This window comes from Silene latifolia, chromosome 3 (assembly GCF_048544455.1).
Source record: "Silene latifolia isolate original U9 population chromosome 3, ASM4854445v1, whole genome shotgun sequence".
In the NCBI taxonomy this organism is placed as follows: domain Eukaryota; kingdom Viridiplantae; phylum Streptophyta; class Magnoliopsida; order Caryophyllales; family Caryophyllaceae; genus Silene; species Silene latifolia.
Window position 1 is genome coordinate 8,442,932 of NC_133528.1, and position 20,283 is coordinate 8,463,214.

The 20,283-nt window shown below is 44.5% G+C and overlaps 1 long non-coding RNA gene and 1 pseudogene across 1 annotated transcript; both read right to left on the reverse strand.

Moving 5' to 3' along the window:
• Nucleotides 1-724: 724 nt before the first annotated feature.
• Nucleotides 725-1,576, reverse strand: LOC141647055 (uncharacterized). Its single transcript, XR_012545666.1, has 2 exons — nucleotides 1,519-1,576; nucleotides 725-961 (listed from the first exon to the last, which is right to left on the reverse strand). It is a non-coding gene; the product is annotated as an uncharacterized LOC141647055 (long non-coding RNA).
• Nucleotides 1,577-9,126: 7,550 nt separating this feature from the next.
• LOC141647060 (cytochrome P450 72A397-like) lies at nucleotides 9,127-10,552 on the reverse strand (annotated as a pseudogene).
• Between the last annotated feature and the right edge of the window lie 9,731 nt (nucleotides 10,553-20,283).

Genomic DNA, 20,283 nt, shown 5'->3' on the forward strand with positions numbered 1-20,283 from the left:
GGCAGTAAGGTCAATTTAAGAGTAACATCAACCAAAACGTGTTTTATCACTATGTCATTCATTCTCTATGTTCCAAACTCTTACAACCATACTATCGATACTAACCCATCCTAACTTAAATCTCACACTGTACTTACGTAAACATTTATCCCGTATAATCCCTTCGTATCTCAATCTACTTCGTACACCTAACCACGATTGCTTTGACTATAAACATGCAATTCAATAGTGTTTCTAATCACTATTACAAGATTATACTAACATGGCTTTGGGATCACATAACCGCATATTACTAGATATAGTAGTGCTATCAACACATCATTCATACAATTTACTTACTGTAGCGTTGTCCTGCATAATGGTTAGAATATATGGGTCTCAAAGTATACATCCACTCTTTTATGCAATAATCAATGTATCAATCAATTAACACTTAGGCAACGATATATGAATTTCCTGTTCATCCTCAAGCAACTATTCTACCCTTTCTCTCGTATACACTCATGGTTTCCGGTTCAACTGAGAGGACCACTGGTTCGGTGTGAGGGGGCCCCTAACTCATACCTTACCGTAGTGTGCTCCTAACAGTTCTATCCCGGGTTTCATTTTATTTAGACTCTTCCTATGTTCATTGGGCTCATTGGTTTAGGCCTGAGGATCGTTCGCTCTGATACCACTTTGTAACACCCCGGTTTAGAAAAGAAGTCCTCGTCAAGACATTCCCTAATAAAACGGACTGTTACCATCTCGGTTCCCCGAGGTAGTGAATAACAAATTAAACTCCAAGGCAATTTATGTAAAATTTTAACTTAATTATTACAATTACTCTTTTCAACTCAAATTACAAGAATTGACATAAATAAAAGTGAAAGTCTTCTAGATGATGATCTAGCTACTAAGTCGTCTGATCCAGTGTCTCACGCCCATCAAGCTCCCGTCTTATCTCTTAAACCTGTCAAGTCTGCTCCCCATAAAACGGTTCATCACAGGTGTTCACGAATACACAGGGTCAACCGCGAGGTTGAGTAGGGAAAACAATAAAACAATAAAATATGATATGCATGATACTCCGCCACCTCCATCTCCATCTCAACTCATCACACACATCTCATAACCCGAAACGCCCAGCCATACCGATCCCCGGTAGACTATAAATATCGACCGAAGTCGATCTGCCAGCTCAACAGCTGAGGACACCAGGGCAAGTCCTGCAGAACCCGCCTGGGCCTTATCACAACATCACATCGTATCTCAACAACGTCACCACCACATCCTCCTCCAACTCCAATGCATATGAAATGCTCAACAGTAATTAATGCAATGCAATATGTATATAATTCACTGAACTGATAAATCATAAAGTCATGCCAGTTACCCGATGTTGTGATATCATACTCAATACGATCAATTCAATCAATCACCTTCCCGTATATATAATTCATAACGTAAATCAACAACCAGAAATCAAGTCAACACAATTCGATCAATGACGATAATAGGACAAGTGTATTTCCCTACCTCAAGTGCCAGCAACTCCAATTAAGCGATTAAGCGGTCAGAAATAAAGCAACGAATCGATTATCGATCCTTCACGAATCCGTCACCTAAAACAATTATAATATTTATAATTACTAACTACTAAATATAGCCATCTCCCAAAATGGAAACTTTCCCGATATAGTAACTTTTCTATTAAACAATCCTGACTCAGAATAATTAATTATGATTAATTATTATTTTATTTTAATAACTCAGTACTAAAATCAATTGATAATTAAAGGATTAAACGTCATATGCGATTTTAATAAAAACCCGAATCGATTATTTGAATGACTCCACACCCGACTCAAAACCCGTCTTTAATTATTTTAATGCACTCGGGGATTAATTCAAATAACTAATTTAAATGACTCGGGAGTTAAATTGAATACCCAATATGATAATAAATGAATTATATGATTAAAGAATCCGAATCAATCATTAGACAACTCAACAATCCCGACTCAAAACCGTCTCCAATCATATTAAATAATTCGGGAATTAATTTGAATAATTTACTTAAAAGACTCGGGACTTACATTAATTAATTAATTAAGAGTACGACCGATTAATGAATTATAGCGATTAAACTAATAAAAACCCGGATCAAATATAAAAACAACTCGACAAAACCCGTTTAAAAACCAAAACCACCCGCCACTAACATCACCCCCTTCACACGTGCCTACACCCTTCGAACACCACCTGACCCACCACGAAAACCACCTGGCCGTGTCCCCACTTCAACCCCACCACCGGCAACCAACCCTACGACGGTCGACTCTCGCCGGCGAGTCAGACCGTGGCCTTCTTTTGGCCTGGTTCCACGCCGTGCTCCACCAACACCCACTGTTTCTCTCATTACAACCACCGCAGCAATCACTATTCACTACCCAAACCACCACCATTCAACTCGTCATTCCCCCATGAACCCAGACATGGTGGCACCGCCGTCTCGACCTCCCCCTAGTCCACGGTGGTGCCACCCCCAAACCTAGCCATCTAAACCGCCTAAAAACATAACCAAAATCCGTTTTGACCACCCCTATCGCTGCTGCCCTTTTCTGCCACCACCACCACCTACGGCCACCATAACCACCACCATTTCTCTCGTCCCTTACCACTCTACCCTTATACTCCGTCAACAACCACCCTTAACACCTCCCTAAGAAACACAACCACCCGCAAAACCCGACAGAAGAACAAAACAGAGGAGGTTGGTGTTGAACGCATACCTTTTTCCGCCACCACACAGCCACCATGGCCGCCTATGAACGTTGCCAAACACCCCTAGCTGCTCCTTGCTATGCCGTCACTCACTCACGGCCCCTCTCTCTCTCTCTTTATGGGTGAGGTTGATGATTGGGGTTGGTGAAAAGGAAGGGACAAGGCATGGGAATCAAGGTGTAAAGAAAGAAAAGAAAGTAGCATGCTTGAGTAGGTTGTATTTGTTTACGTAAAAGAAAGAATGAAGGAATCATTAAAGTTGTAGTAATATTTTAATAATAATATTAGAATAATAATAATATATAATAATAATGGTATATTTTTAATAAAGATATTTTATTAAAAGTCGAATGTAGGATAAACCCGTCACGATTAACTTATATCGATACAACGCGGTTAATTTAAAATAACTTAATGAAATTATCGACTCAATAATTTACCCGACTTAATTAGTAATATAAAATGTATAATAATTAATATATAATAATATCCGTTTAATAATATCCGTTTAATTCAATAATATCCGTTTAATTTATTATATAAAAATACGGGGTATTACATTGTCAATCCCCGGTCTTTGATGAAACCCTTTAGCCACAAGGCGGGCCTTGTGTTGCTTGAGGGTACCATCCGGATTATATTTGACTCGCGTTTTGATTATCTTCTTTGGGAACTAAGGACCACGTGCCATTCTTAAGTAGTGCATCGTGTTCAGCGATCATGGCAGCCCGCCATTGAGGATCGACGAGCGCTTGTTTAACGGTATTGGGCGTGATGTAAGGGCTAGGGGAGGCTTGGGCTATAGTTGTTTTGGCAGTTTTAACGTACTTGGGGTTTGGCTTGCGGATGTTATGGGATAAACGAGTAGCATGAGGGTGAGGTGGAGGTGGTGGTGGTGGGGGGGGGAGGAGATGGGGGGAGGCGGCAGCGGTGTTGTTGGGGAGGGTTGGGTCGTGGGAGGAGGCTGGGGAGGGGGTGAGGGAGGAGCATCAGCGGGTGGGATCGAGGTAGAGGGTGGAGGAGGGGATGGACCAAGGAGAGGGAGGGTGAGCGTACACCATGTTTCAGGGGTCATCGGGGTTGTGGGTGACGACTTGGAGAAGGGGAACTCGGATTCCACAAAGCGGACATGGCGAGAGACATAGATGCGGCTTGTGGTGGGGTCGAGGCAAAGATAGGCGGACTGGGTGGTAGAGTAACCTAGGAAAACACAAGGAAGGGAACGGGGATCGAGCTTGTGTTGGGTGTAAGGACGGAGCCAAGGGAAGCACAGACAGCCGAGCAACGGAGTTTGTTGTAATTGGGATATTGTGAGAATAGGCGATGATAAGGAGTGTCGTTTTGGAGAGTAACGGTGGGGAGTCGATTGATTAAATATGCAGCTGTGGTGAATGCGTGAGACCAATATGCGATGGGCATGTGTGCGTGGCTGAGAAGTGAAAGGCCGGTTTCAACTATGTGGCGATGACGACGCTCCGCAAAGCCATTATGTTCGGGCGTATGCGGAGGTGAGGTGAGGTGCATGACACCGTTGTCGAGGAGGGAGGGAGTGAGTTTCTTCAACTCACCCCCATTGTCGGAGTAAAAGGTTTTAATAGGTAAATTGAAGTATTTTTCGACAATAGCTTGAAATTGTGTAAAGACAGTAATATTGTCGGATTTTCGTTTAATTGGGTATAACCAAATGTAGTGAGTAAAGTGGTCAATAAAAATAACATAATAATTGTAGGAATCATGAGATGGAATAGGAGCACACCAAACATCAGAATAAATTAATTCGAGGGGAGCAGTAGATTTTAATGTTGAAACATGAAAGGGGAGCTTGTGGCTCTTATTAATTAAGCACGCTTGACATGAAGAAAAACGGGAAATACGGAATTGAAATTGCGAGTTTAAAATCTTGAGAGCGGCCTCATTCGGATGGCCGAGCATGTGGTGCCAGTGTTGAGTGTCGGAGGAGATGGCGGGGTGGGCTGCGGGTTGGACTGGACACCACTCGTAGGTGCCGTTAGTGCGACGGCCTTGAAGGAGAATCGACCCCGTGGAGATTTCCTTAATAACAAAAGAATCGTGTGAGAAAGAAGCAATAACATTATTGTCATAACAAAATTGCGAAACGGAAAATAAATTACGGGAAATGGACGGAACATGTAAAACATTAGTGAAGGATAAAGAAGAGGGGTTAGAAGTGAGTGAAAAGGAACCTATATGAGAGATCGGAAGAGAAGACCCATCCCCAATGACAAGGTCATCGGGACCTTCATAGGGGGAGTGTAGGGCAAGCGTGTTTAGGTCGTTGGTAATGTGGTGGGAAGCACCAGTGTCGACTAGCCAGGGTTTCGATGAAGGGGCGGGTTGGTAGGTGGCGAAGTTGGCTTGTGGGGCTTGGGAACGGGGTGGGCGGTTACGGGTAGGGAAGACAATAGTGGGATGGTCGCGTTTAAGATCAGGGCAATCGGGGCGACATGCCCCACGATGTCACAGTAGTGACAACGACCCTTATAGGGTTTCTTTTGGGAGGTGTTGGTATTGTCGGTGTTGGAGGAGCGGGGTGTATAGGATTGACGTTGGTAGTTATTATTGTTGTTGTTGTTTTGGTTGTAGTTGTTGTTGTTGTGGCGATAGTTGTTGTTGGTGTTGTTGTAGCGAGGGTAGGCGGGGTTGGCAAGAGGGGGGGAAGGCAGTGGTGGTGGAGGATTTCTTGTGGGTGAGAGAGAGCTCATGTTGAATGAGCTTCTCATGGAGGTCGTCGAGAGTGATGGGTGAGTCACGGGCGCGTACAACATCAATAATGGATTTGTAAAGGTCGGGGTCAAGGCCGCGGAGGACTTTATCAGTGATGTCCTCGGGGTCAACGGGTTTACCTAGTTGGCGAAGGGAGTCGGAACAGGTTTTAATGGCATGGATGTAGTCGGTGATGGTGTCGGTATGGGTAATAGAGTCTAGGCGAGCCTTAAGTTGAAGGATATGTCCTCTAGACGGATTAGCGTAGGTGCGGGCTAGAATTTGCCATGCTTCGCGAGAAGTTTTGGCATCGGTGATAAGGGAGGCAACACTCGAGGACAACGTACCGATTAAGGCACCGATAAGGAGTTGATCTTGTCGGTACCAAGTGGAGTAGGCTGGGTTGGGTGAGATGGTGGACGTGGTGGCAGGAGGGATGGGTTCGGTGGTTATGGTTTTGGACGGAGGAGTGAGTGTGCCGTCGAGATACGAGAACGATTCGAGACCGTTAAGAATGGAGCGGATTTGAAATTCCCATTGACGATACGTTTGAGCATCCTTTAGTTGGATGCAATTGGTAAAGTTGAGGAAGGTAAGCGGGTTAGTAGGGTCGTTTTTGTTTGGAATGGCGAGTTCTTTCGACATGATGAAGGTGGCGTGAGGCCGGGAGTAGCGCGGAGGAAGTCGTGGAGTTTAGATCGACTTTCCTGATACCATGAAGATTTGTGAATTGCTTGATATTATTAATGAAGAAGATACAAGTATTTATATGTGATTACAAGGCTAATGGAAGCTAACCCTAGAATAACAAGAAAGATACAATGAATAAAATCTAACTACAAAATAGGAACAAACTAACTAAGTTAGGAAGATAATAATATGAAGAATATTTACTAGATAATTACAATGAATAAAATCTATCAAGTAATATTCTTAACACATATAAGTTAGCTTAGCAAACTTCTTTATTTCGTCTCCGTTACTTTCAATCCATCAAGCTCGCGATTTCGGTGACATGCATTGCCTTTATTCTGCATCCTACAAACACAGTTTGAAAATATGATTAGCAAAGCTCAGAAGAACGTTTATAAACAGTATAAAAACAACCGGGATAATAATTATGACGGTCATATCCGCAAGTTTTAGGAGAATATAAAGAAAACAACAAAATAAGTATTGAAACTTCCCCGTTTACGGTTCCTTTTTTACGGCCGAGTCGATTGTTTCAGTTGATAGAGCAAGATGCAGGGGGTGTTTCTTGGCCCCGAGTCGTTCCTTTTCACGCTTTCTTTGCACCAAAAAGAAAAAATCTCCCCGTTTACGGTGAAAGCTACGGAGTACAACAAAAGAAACATGCATTACTTATCATAATAACTGGTTATTACCTCCATTACGACATTACGACATTACGTTTAAACTTGGTAGATGTATATTGGATATAGATTGTGCATACTTCATAGTATCTACAAAACAAATCAAATGGTACGCAATTAGAGAACCAGAAATAATAAGGAAAAAAAAACATGCAGGTTTATAATGGTTTTGGTAAACGATGAGGCCATAAGGAATTATATATGCATGTTTAGGTACTTGGGTTTTTCTAGTGTTGTTATTCCTATAAAATTCTAGTTAGTGAACAATTCAATTACCTAATAGACTAATAGATAAGAGGATGATGCTTTAAATTATATCTTAATCTTAATTAAATTAATTAATTATTTTCTGGTAGTTCGTAAAAGTTGGACTCTCTGTAATCACTAGAAAAAAGCTTCCTTTAATAATATAGATAGATATAGAGATAGAGATTCTTCCATATTTCCTTATTTGGATTATGCGGGTTTTCTTCCCTATTTTCTTTTTTGGGTTGATTTGTGTAGTCCAAATTAAATTGCATGTGAGGTAGTATGTTTTGTGTGGTCCAAATTCATTTTCTTATTTCTTGTACAAAAAAGAAAATGAAAAGAATATAGTGAATAGAAGGAAGTAATAGTTTTAGCAGGGTGATCACACACGATTACTGCGTGCGGTTCCTAAATTATGAAATGGACGAACTTACAACTTACAATCATTTGAAAATTTAAAAAAAAAATTCAGAAAAATGTTCACTTCCAAATACACTTTAGAGGTGATTATGGGGTGAGCCCATACAGGCTTTGGCCGGGCATGGATGAGAAAAACGGCCCATATGTGTGGGCTGAGCCAAACCGGGCGAAATGAATGGTCCTATTTAGCGAGTCCAAACCCGTCCCTTACGGTTAAATCAAGCTTTTGAACCTAAATGGGCTTTTCAACCATAAAAACGACGACATACAGAAAGACATAAGTAGCCTAATGCATTCAATTAATTTTTTTTAGGTTTTAAAATCGTGTAAAATATGATGAAATATTGAAATGTATATAATTACACAAATTCTCATTTGTGACTGCGGCATCCGTCACAAGCTTGTGACGGATACCGTTTCCTTTCACAAAATACCCATTGGGAAGTGAGTGGGAAGCACATGGGGGTGCCCCACCTTGTCCCCTCTCCCTTTTTGTGAGAGGTCACAAGCTTGTGACGGGATTAGCCCGTCACAAGCAAGACTAGCTGATATAATTATACGGAGTACTAGAAAAACATAATAAAAGAGAATCATCGCCACACTAAAATCATTAATCAAGTGCTAGTAAATATGATTCATGTTATGCAAACATCGTTTTAAAATTTCAATAAATACACATTAGTTTTTAAAGAGTTATTTTTAACTTTAACGCTATTTTCACAAACTTTATGAGAAAAAATTATCCATTTATTAATTAAAGCGGGCCGGGTCAAAACTTGGGCCATGCCCTTGGCCCAAACTCAGCCCAAAATTACTTTGAGCTTTTTTGGGGCTAAATAAAAAGCCCAAGCCCTTTTTAAAAACGAGTTGGGCCGGGCCGTACTTTTAGGCTTGGATCATTTGATTAGCACTATTACACTTACACTTGGATAATTGTTGAAAAATTTAGAAATTCGCTTTTTTTACTTATATAAGTACACTTGGATAATTGTTGAAAAATTTAGAAATTCGCTTTTTTTACTTATATAAGTCGAAAACAGGAGTATTTTTTTTTTTTACATAACTATAGATCTACAAATTTTTAACTTTAACTTGGGAAAGCAAAAAGAAGATTAGAAGGCGAGATTTACAATAAACCGTGAAACTTTTAAAAGAAAAAAAGATTAGAAAACGAGATTTCTAAGTTCTTAATTGTCGTTTAATTTATAAACCAAAATTCTAAATATAACATGTTATAAATTGTTTTATAAAATTATCATATATAACAATATAACTATGTAATTTTACACAAGTTTAAAACTAAAAATAGAAAAATAGCAATAACAGAGTATATATTTTTTTAGGAAGTCTTATGCAGACAAAGTCAACAAACATTACATATATTGGGAAAACTCAAATGAATGAAGAGGTCACATTATAGATGTTGAGACTTGAGATGCTTTTAATTACTCCCTCCGTCTCGATCATTTATCTACGTTTTGTTAATTGTTTGTAAAGAGTATTGGAATCAAAGGTAAATAACTAACGAGCACAAATGGATAGATAAACAGATGACTAATACATTTTATAATAATACAGGTAAACAAATGTAAAATGTTGAAACGAGCTTGTACATATAAGTTACTCCGTAATACAAAACACACATATTTAGCCAACACATTCGACATATTTCAAAATCGATAATTTTTCTATACATGTATTTGTCCGACTACTCCGAACTACACCGTATCCTGTAATTTCTAGGCCATACTTCAAAGACGGTGAACAATGAGATGAGCTCCATACTGGGGTTGGAGAATCAAAGAAGTGGTAGGAGCATGAGTGTAAGATGGTGAAAGCTCGAAAGAGAACCGCTGCAAAAGCATAGCCAGAGCTATCTTAGCTTCAACCAGGGCAAAATTTTGGCCAATGCATATTCTTGGTCCTCCTATAAAGGGGAAAAACGACAGGTTCCCCTTGGTCGCTTTCAAAATGCCTTCCGAAAATCTATCTGGTTTGAATTCATTCACATCGTCACCCCAAAGTTTGGGATCGTGATGTACTTGGTATATCGACAGGCTCACCATAGCGCCTTCTGGCACACACAAGTTACCGAGGATTGTATCTTGGTCATTTATTCTTCGAGAAACTGGGAGCACTGGAGGATATAATCTCAACACTTCGTATAGTATCATCGTCACCTATGTAAATCAACAGAACATTTCAGTAATTAGTAACTCAAACTCGATCGTTATGCTAAAATGAGGTGCCAAAGTGTCTGACGACAGCATGGCATAGGGATATAAAAAAGACGGAATTTTGAACCATAAACTCACCGTTTTTAGATGGTTCACGCCATCAACATCTGGTAGGTTCTGTCCAAATGCCGACAAAATTTCTTCTTGAGCTTTCATTTGCCAATCTTGGTGCTTACTCAACAAAATCATCGTCCACACTAGCAACACGGAAGTAGTCTCCTGACCAGCAAAGTAGAATAACTTACACTCATCAATCATATCCCTGAAACTCATGGCTTTGAGTCTCCTTGAAATTTGACTCCATTAATATCCCCAACAAGTCATTCTTAGCAGCTTCTCCGCCATCCATCGCTTTCTTCCTCTTGTTGATTATTCCTATTAGTAAACCTTGGATTTCCTCATTGATCTTTTTCATTTGCCTGTTATTCTTTGTTGGCACATATCTAAAACCACACATGAACATCAATTTTAATTACTGTAATTTACAAACTAAAATACGACTATAAATACATAATGCGATGATTCGTTTTGACTTACTTCCATCCAATTAGTAATCGAGCAAGCGGGTTCTTTTTCACCTTTGGAAACTCATTTATCCTAGAGAAAACCTTCCTTATTAGCTCCGGTTGAGTAATGTTTATAACCGGAACAGGGCCCAACCATGTAAAGCAATTTTGACCTACAACCATGTAACACAACCTTCACTTTGCCTACCGATTTTTTTTGGATAATGGGGATTATTAAGCAAACTAATTAGGGATTTAGGGTCCATTTCAAACTATTTGGGACCAATGGGCCCACATCACCACTTTCATTTTATTTTCCAGTTTTTAGATAAATTTTGCGAAGATGAATGTATCACAACAAAAAATGGTGCGTCTGAAAATAAAAATAACTGTTATATGAAGATGGCGCGGTGTAAGCTTTTTGAGAAGAAAATGCATAAAATATGCTAAGGTTGTAAATACAGCCGTATATCTTCTTAACAGGTGTCCAACAAAGGCACTGGTCGGTGAGAGATAAAACTCCTTTTAAAGTGTGGACAAATCACAAGCCTAGTGTGAACAAGTATTCCGCTCTTTGTGTTACATACATGTTTGATGTTCCTATGTTCATCCAGTAAATAGGCACAAGTTGCAAGATAAGGTTCAACATGACATCTTTTTGGGTTATAGCTCCCAATCTAAAAGTTATCGTCTTCTTAACCTGAAGACTCCAAAGTCGGTCATTAATAGAGAAAATAAGGATGTTTTTCAATGTGTGTGTCCCCAACAACTTCTCCTAAAACACCACAAACTTTATCTTTGAGAGTTCAAGCAAATTCTTCCAGCAATGAAATTGAATCTTCTCCAGATTCTCTCAAAATGCTACCGGGCCAAAAGGTAAAAGATTTGTACGACAATAATGTCACAATCTAAGAAAATTCATGTTATGTTGCGGTTTATGAACCTAACAACTATCATGAAACCTCTAAACATTAAGAATGGAGACATGCAATGACAAAGGAGCTTAAGATGCCTGATTGAAAAAAATAATAATACTTGGGATCTCACACAAAGACCAAGACATACGGATGGTCAAAGTCAAGTGGGTCTTTAGAACTAGATTCAATCCAAATGGTTCAGATCAAAAATACAAAGCAAAACTTTGTTGTAAAAGGTTATTCTCAAGTCTCAACAGTACCATATTGACTACACTAAGACGTTTGCTCCTGCTACAAGACATGATACAATACGAACCTTAATTGCTTTGGTTGCTTAACATAAGTGAAACATCTATCAAATATATGTAAAGTTAGATCTCTTCATAAGTGCATATAAGAGGTTGGTATCGAGATTCAGTACTACTCGACTGTGCTTATTAAGTATCAACCAAAATAAAGATAAGAAAACACTAACCATATTTGGCAATAATTATATTATTTTGACTTGATTATTATATTGTTGTGAAGGGAAGGAGAAACGTGTGGCATTATTAGTGATGAACATAAAGGCAATAATTAATCTGGTTTCCAACACCAAACTTCCTCTAATTTTTATATTTTTCTTTTTGATTTATCGCGGTCTTCAAGACATATTTTTGACGGTATTTTCCATCTACTCCGTGTATATTATTTTCTTTTGTCGAACAAAATATAGAAGTTTCAGCAGGGTGATCACACTTCTAATTAACTGCGTGCGGTTCCTAAATTATGAATGGACGGACTTCCAACTTACAATCATTTGAAAATTAAAAGAATAAATTTCAGAAATTGATAACTTCCAGTTACACTTTAGAGGTGATCATGGGCTAGGCCCATACGGACTTGGGCCAGGTTTGAATGAGAAAACGGCCCATATGTGTGGGTTAGGCCAAATCGGGCCAAATGGGTGGTCCTATTTAGCGAGTCCAAACTCGTCCCTTATGGCTAAATCGGGCTTTTGGGCCTAAATGAGCTTTCCAGCCGTAAAATTTACGACATACTGAAAGACTTAAGTAGCCTAATACATTCAATTAATATTTTAAAAACCGTTTTAGGTTTTAAAATCGTATAAAATTTGATGAAAAGTATATGTTCCGGGTATGAATTCCGAAGTAGGTTTGTTTACCACGCTAGCTTTGTCGAATAATGCCTCTTCTAGCCTTGACTGCTCTCCTCGGCCTCTCCTGCAACAATGAGCAAACTGAGGGCTTGGCTTTGTGCCAAGCGTACTCACTCCGACGCTCAAGTCAGTGAACTTATTGTGATTAAGTAGAATGTTGCTTGATGACGTGTATTGTAGAGAGATGAGAGAGATAATACCAATTTAAGTGGTTCTTAGGTTAGATTCTGGATCCCTTCCTCAATGAGGATTGAGGAGTATTTATAGACTTTCACCTTTTGTCACGTAGTGGCCAAGTGGGCCAAGTGGCATAGCGGTGGAAAGATCGATCTACCCTCGGCCGAGGGACCTATGGCGGCGGCGAGCCTGGTTGACTCCATGCCGAGGGTTCTTGGATATGAGTACGCGGGTATGTGCCCGGTGGTAGGTTGCCATGCCGAGACCAGTGGCGGGCAGCCGAAAGGCCGCATCGGTGGGATGTCTAAGTCATTGGCTTCTTTGTGGATATCTTTGACCTCGTTCAATATGTTGACTTGGTCAGCGGGCACAGAATATGCCCCATCAATTTGCCCCCAGCGTAGTCTATGCCGTGGTATGGGCTCCGATGTATGCTGAGTGTATATTCTGTGCAAGTGAAAATTTTTCGCCCCGGCTTCTTCTCCCTCGGCTTACTTCATTCAGGCCGTACCGTATCCCCCTCCACATGGATGTGTAATGGACATCAAATGTGGAAGAGAAGTGTCTTCTTGGCCGGCGGACCCGAGGTTGAGAGTGCCGGTGTATTTTTGATTGCCCCGGCCCGGTCTTTGCCTAGCTTGGTTAGCCGTGTTGCGGCGGAGAATAGATACTTTAGGAGTTTTCTTTGAGGAAGATGAATAGGCAAAGGGATATGAAGGGGCGTGTTGAAGACGCTTGGTTTCTTGTTGCTTTGATTGACATTCAACTGTTGCGTCGATTGACATTCCGTGTACGCATGCGACGACATGTGTCTCTTCGTTGATTGGCTGACGCTTCATGGGCTGCGTTTTGATTGGTCCTCCTTTATGGGCCTTTGCCTATAAATACCAGATCTCTGAAGTGAAATTGGTTAATAATTTCATTCATTCTAAAAAATTTTCTTCTTTCCAAAATTCCAAGTCTTTCCCTCTCTTCCGATCTTCAGAATTTTTACGTCGGCGTAGCACTTTTCTTCAAGGTAAACCGAAAAACCTTTTCAACTTTTTGTTTTGTTTAAGTAATTGTTGTGAACCATGTCTTCTACTGATGCCGGTCCCAGTACCCGTGCGCCGGGGGGTTCCCCGTCGCGTTTTGATGAGGAGGAGGCGGTAGCCGCAATTCCGTTAAGGTCGAGGGGCCCTAGGTCTCCTTCCCCTGAAGTTGACCGCAGAGTTCTGGAGCAGTGGGAAGATGATGTCGATGATGAGGGAAGGAATCCTTCCGGTGCGGAGAGGGCGACAGTCTTGCATCATTACGATGCCTGCACCATCGGCCCCAATCGTGCTTGGACCGATGGGCTCGCCCGCTGCTCTGGCTCTGAATTTTTCGAAGAGCACTTCTTTTTTGGCAAGGGGTACAACATTGTCATCCCTGGAGAGGGTCGACCGTCTGTTGCCCTCCCCGGTCACATCGGCGTATATATGAGGCACTTGGAGTATGGTCTCCGGCTTCCTCTCAATATGTACGTCTCTACCATAATTCAGGCGATGAACGTTGCGGCGGCGGCTTCACCCTTTGGCCGTTAGGACTATAGTCGGCTTCGTGTGGTGTGTCGTCAGCCGGGGGTGATCCCAACGGTAAACTTATTCCGCCGAATTCATTTTCTTCGAATGAATGTTCAAGGTGGCCGGGGGTGGTATAGCGTCCAGACTGAGCCAGGCTATCTCACCGTGCCTAAGCTCACCTCTTGCAAGGGCTGGAAGGAACGGTGGGTGTATGTCGAGGTCCCAGATGATTATCCGTTGCCTCGGTCTTTTCAAAGACCACGTTAACGTTAACTTGCGGTGCGAGAGCAAAGGGGAGCGTGAGAAGATGATCCCCAAGGGCAAGAATAAGATGGACGCCGCGAATGTCTATCTTAATGAGGACGAGAAGCAGGCACTGAAGCTTTTCGAGATCGATGATGACGGGGCGCCGAAGGTTTGGTTGCCCCCGACGCAAGTCATCTTGATGGACGAGCCGCTTTGCTATGTCGGCCTCATACCGGCCCTAGCACAGGGTGAGTGGGGATCTAGATACTAGAAGCTAGTCATTCCCAAACACAAAAAAAAAAAAAAAACCCACCCAAAAAGCTAAGAAGATGTCAAAAGAACAAGAGGTGTTCGTGAATCAGAAGAGCCCCTCCACCCGGATGATACCGTCCACACAGGTTCGGGTTTGCGGCCCTCCACCGGCCGGATAATTCAACGGAGTTCGGGATGCCAACAATGCAGATCGCCCGCCGCCGACCAGGTCACCGTCATGGGGCGTGTGGTTGATGCAAAGAAAAAAGCAGCTCTGGACTCGATTGTGCCGCGGCGGCTCACACTGTCACACCGACAAGAGCGGCGGGACCCGTCCAGGAAGCTAGGGCCCAAAAGGTGACTCGAGAAACCCGAACGAAGCACTAAGAGAGGCCGAGCCTACCAAGACGGGGAGCCCAGTGTCAATGGTAGAACTAAGCCCTTCCCGCACTCGCGGAAGGACGATGTCGCCGCGACGCCCACGAGGCATGCCGGACGAGCGAAAGGAGTCCGACTCACCGAGTCGGAGAAGGAGTCCGACTCACCGAGTCGGAGAAGGAGTCCGACTCACCGAGTCGGAGAAGGAGTCCGACTCATCGAGTCGAAGAAGGAGTCCGACTCACCGAGTCGGAGAAGAAGCCCTTCCCGCCACGGGGAGAGGGGCCGGACTAGGGATGCGAGGAGCCGATCGCCGCGTGTCATTAGACACGTGGTCGACGACCCCTCGGTGCCTACGTCCTAGAGACCAGTGCCGCCAAAGCTAAAGCTACCGTCTATATCATACAAAGGAGAGGGCGACCCAACCGATCATGCCGAGGCTTTCGAGTCTCACATGTCGGTGTGGGAGCAACCCGACGAGGTCAGTGCCGAATTTTCCCAACGACCTTGGTTGGAATGGCGCAAAGCTGGTACAAGGGGCTACCCGATGGGTCGGTATACTCCTATTCCGACCTAAGAGACGCGTTTTTGGCCCAGTACTCTACCAATAAAAGGAGAGCCGTTGAGACATCGGATCCGACCATCAGCGAGAGGGAGGCGAGTCACTCCGAAGCTATGTGAAGAGGTTCGATGCCGGGTTCGGCAGATTAGGGAGTGAACAGCCGAACTAGCGGCCTTCGCACCGATGAAAGGCCTCCCGGAGGGACTTGAAAAACGAGCTCATCAAGTGCGGTGGCCCGAGCCTTGAGTCCGCCAGAAATTGGCCGACCAGGCCATTAAGGTCGAAGACTATCACAAAATATGGATAGGCCACGGCGAGGCCGGCACTCGAAAGAAAGAGCCACCGGGAGGACAAGCCGGACGAAGGGCGCCGTGACAATAATAGGTCGCGGACCGACAGGCCCGCCAGGAAGCGTAACCCGGCGGACGCGGGGAGTTGGTCCGTACTACCATAAGAAGTACAAAGATCACACCCCCCGGGTCGTATCGGCCGCCGAGGTCTTCTCCCGAGCGTAAACGAGGGGCGAGAAGTGGGAAAGGCCCCCAAACCTAGGGGGACGGTGACACGAGCCGTCTTTGTGAGTACCACGGCCACACCGGTCACTTAACCAACGACCGCTAGGCATTTGAAGAATGCCATTGAAGAGCCGATCCGAAAAGGGAGCCTCGGCAAGTATATTGCCGGAGGCTAAAAAAGACTAACACCGGTGGCTCGGATGAAAAATCCGTCTTTGAACGGATAGGGACAATTCATGTTGTCATCGGGGGAAACGAGAACGGCGGATCCGCTCGCGGACACAAAAAGCGGCACACTGAACGGATCGTATCGGCCGTCAACTTCGTGCCCACTACAAAGCGGCCGCGCTTCCAACATCCCAAACATAACTATTGGGAAGGAGGACTACGAAGGAATCATCGCCCCGCATAGCGACCCACTCGTAGTCCACTTAGACATAGCCAACCACCTGGTCATGAGATGCCTGATTGACACGGGTGCTTACACGAACATCATGTTCAGGGAGTGCTTTCTAGGGCTCGGCACGAAAATTGCGGACCTTAGCCCATGCACCAACCCATTGTACAGCCTTCTCCGGGCAGCTTGGTCCCCCGGGGTCTATCAAGTTACCGGTGATGTTCGGCCGGTCCGACGCGGCCAAGAATGTGATGTCCGAGTTCGTGGTCATCGACGGCTCATCCGCATACAACGTTCTCATCGGTCGTGTCACCCTGAGTGAGGTCGATCTTTGTAATGTCCATCCGGGCCCCGACAACGATGTATGTCTCGGACCGCGGGGAGGTTCATAAACTCGTCTCAAAGAACGAAAAAGACGAGGTGGTCAACGTCCAAATATCGGCCAGAGGATGCAACATGCAATCCTTCAAAGTAGCAAAGAAAGAGGAAAAAGGGAAGAACCCATCCTTACGACAGGAGGACGAACCGATGAGCACCAGCCACGTCGGCATGGTCGAAGGGGCGGAGACCGAGCAGATAGAGATCGGTCCAGGACGCACCGTAACTGTCGGTGTCGGCCTGGAACCAAAATTCAGGGCCGATCTCCTAGACCTGCTGAGGAGGAACAAAGATGTCTTTGCGTACTCAGCCGCCGAGATGCCAGGTGTAAGCCGGGAGGTCATCGTTCACAGCCGAACGTACTCCCCCCCGCCCGCCATACTGTGAAGCGAGAGGATGAGAAATTCCTCGGCCGAAAAGGAGGATGCCATCAAGGCCGAGGTTGATAAATTGTTAGAGGCAGGCTTTATCATCCCTTGTACATACCCTGAATGGCTAGCTAATGTTGTAATGGTTAAAAAGTCATCAGGGGGGTGGAGGATGTGTGTTGATTTTACGCAACTTAATAAAGCATGCCCGAAAGATTGCTACCCCTTGCCTCGGATAGATAGCTTAATAGACGCAACGGCAGGCTACACAATCCGAGCACGCTCGACGCTTTTCAGGATACCATCAGGTATTCATGGCGAGAGGAAGACATGCCTAAATGCGCATTCATCACCATACACGGCACCTACATGTACAAGATGATGCCGTTTGGTTTGAAAAACGCCGGCGCGACTTACACAAGACTGGTGGACAAAGTGTTCCAAAATCAAAAAGGGCGAAACATTGAGGCTTACGTCGACGATGCTATTGTCAAGAGCAAGTCCGACGGCGAGCACCTAGCCGATTTACACGAGACATTTTGTTCACTAAGGAAATACAAGATGAAGCTTAACCCTACAAAGTGCAACTTCGGTGTCCGGGCCGGCAAATTCCTCGGCGTGCTTGTTAGCGCCAGGGGAATTGATGCCAATCCGGAGAAAGTCCAAGCAATTCTAGACCTGCCGGAGCCGAGGAATCGCAAAGAGGTTATGAATCTTGACCGGGAGGATGGCGGCCCTTGCCCGTTTTATCTCTCGGTCGGCCGACAAGAGCACCCCATTCTTCAAAGTGCTAAAAGGGAATAAAGACTTCTGGCTGGGGGGGAGGAACAGAGCACGGCTTTCAAACAATCGAAGGCCCATCTCGCAAACTCTCCCACTGTCCTGCACCGGGCCGGGGGAAACGCTATATCTATATTTAGCAAGTAACCTCGGCCACCCACGGTCGATCGTAATGTCGTCGAGAAGAAAACAAGCAAAGAAAGACCCAATATACTTTATCGCCCATACACTGCGTTGTTGCCGAGAGAAACTACCCGCCGATTGAAAAAGCGCCTTTGCCGTGGTTGTTGCCGCAAGGAAGTTGAAACCCTACTTCGACGCACATCCCATGACGGTCTTAACCGACCAGCCGTTGGAGAAAACACTGGAAAAATTCGAACAATCAGGCAGACTTATCAAATGGGCGGTGGAGCTATCCGGCTTCGGCATTCAATACAAACCAAGGCCTTCGATAAAGGGCAAAGCGCGCTGGCGAGACTTCTTGGCCGAGTGCACGTATCGGGAAGAATCGTGTCCGGCATGTGGGAGGTATATACCGATGGATCCTCCACAACGAACGGCTCGGGAGCCGGCATCCTTATCATCGGCCCAAACGGGACGAGTTCGAGTACGCTTTGAAATTTACCTTCTCGACCTCAAACAACGAATCCGAATATGAGGCAGTGATAACCGGAGTTGAGTTAGCCTTGAGCCGCCGGCGTAACACATCATTTTGAAAATGGACTCTCTCTTGGTGACTAACCAATACGAAGGAGAGTCTGAAGCTCGGGACGGTGGGATGGTAAGATACCTGGAAAAGGTAAAAGCCGAGACCTCAAAATTGAAGTCATTCAAAATGCGACACATCCCCAGTCCGAGAACAACCGGCCGACGCTCTCTCAAAGCTGGCGGTTCAACCATAAAGAATATCACCGAACCGTCTTTGGTGGACATCGAGAACGCTAAAAGCATTGACGAAACCATCGGCATGGTGTGCGACGTGGAAACCGAGACGACATGGATGACTCCGATAAAGGGGTATAAACTGTCAAATGAATTACCAGAGGACCGCAACCTCTCACAAAAGATAAAGAGGATCGCAGCAAGGTACTTGGTGTTTGAAGGAGAGTTATATAGGAGGTCCGCGACAAGGCCACTCCTAAAATGTGTCGGTCCACCCGATGCGAACTAATCTGTGAGAAATACACGAAGGCATCGTGGTCATCACATGGGGGCAAGAACACTAGCCCACAAAGCTCTCCGAGCCGGCTACTTCTGGCCCACCATGCTTGAAGATTCCAGAAACAAAACCAGAAAATGCAACAACTGTCAGATGCACGCTCCGGTGATACACGCACCTTCCCGAGACTCGCAACAGTGCTTAATCCCCTTCCCTTTGCACAGTGGGGAATGGATCTACTAGGGCCATTTCCAACGGCATCCGGAGGAAGAAAGTTCCTAATCGTCGCCGTCGACTACTTCACCAAATGGGTTGAGGCCGTGGCAGTGCCTGCGAAAACTGCGGCGGCCGTAAGAAAGGTGATCTGGGAAAATGTCATAACTCGTTTTGGGTTACCCCAAGTCATGGTGTTCGACCATGGCCGAGAATTTTGGAGTGACACAATAATGAGCTGGTTGGAAGAACTCGGCATCAAATTTGCATACTCCTCCGTCCGCCACCCCCGAGCAACGGACGGGCGGAGGCTGACCAATAAAACGATCCTCAACGGCTTGAAGAAGACAGTTGAAGACCTCAAGGGAAGATGGGCCGATGAGCTACCCGGCGTTCTATGGTCCCTCCGGACCACGGAGAAAGAAGCCACGGTCTGATCCTTTTCACCTAGTCTACGGGTCCGGCGATCCTGCCGATTGAAGCAACGGTGCCAACATTCGAACGGCCACTTTTAACCCGGATGAAAACGAGGAAGGCCTAAGAACCTCCCTGGACCTGGTCGAAGAGAGCCGAGATACGGCACGCCTCAACTTAGCGAGTATATCGAGCCGAATGAAAAGGGCCTACAACCGAAGAGTCCACAAAAGGGACTTAAAAGTAGGAGATCTGGTCCTAAGGAAGTCATTGCCACCAACAAAGGAAACATCCATGGCAAGTTGACGGCCAATCGGGAGGGTCCCTACAAGGTAGTTGAAGAAATGAGGGGTACATACCGGACGACGGACATGGGAGATGTACCTTTGATGAGCCATTGGAACACCGACAATCTCAGAAAATACTTTGTATAACAAATGAGTTGCCCAAAACAATTGTTGGCACCCCAATGCATATTCATATCTAATGAGGAGTCATCCAAGTTTTTCATCAAAGTGTTAATCCACCCCAATCAGAAGGCATACTAAC